The following is a 515-nucleotide window of genomic DNA, read 5'->3' as shown; positions in this document are numbered from 1 at the left end:
CCTGCGCCGCGGCCAGGACGAGCCTCCGACAGCCAGGCCATGGTGTCCCGGGGCTCAGGACCCCACAGCGAGGCATCTCACAGAGGAAGAACCCCAGCATCTCATCCGCGGTCTCCAGCATCCGTCGCCCCCCCCTCTGCCCCTCCAGACACAGGCCCCCCAAACCCTCAGGCCCTGCACCCCTGAGTCTTCTGTCCAGGGTTCCCTCCTTCTGTCTGGTCACATGACTTGCTCTTGCATCTCCATTGGGACTTTTCTCAAAAGTCACCTCCTTAGAGAAGCCCTCCGGGACTACAGCACTAAGCCAGGCTCCCAACTCCCTGCCCCACTGGGCTCCTTCCCTGCTTTCTACATCTGCCTCCTCTATGCCGCACCTGTCGGCCCCTTTCTGGGCCACCTGCTCCTCTCCCTGCCCCATCCGCAGCACGAGCACAGGGCTGTCCCCCTCCCGCCGGCCCCACTGGGCCTTCGCAGGTGCTGCCACAGTGTCGGGATGGACTGAGCACCCGGCCCCC

This window comes from Pteropus vampyrus, unplaced genomic scaffold, assembly GCF_000151845.1.
Source record: "Pteropus vampyrus isolate Shadow unplaced genomic scaffold, Pvam_2.0 Scaffold442, whole genome shotgun sequence".
Classification (NCBI taxonomy): Eukaryota; Metazoa; Chordata; class Mammalia; order Chiroptera; family Pteropodidae; genus Pteropus; species Pteropus vampyrus.
This window is presented reverse-complemented; position numbering follows the sequence as displayed.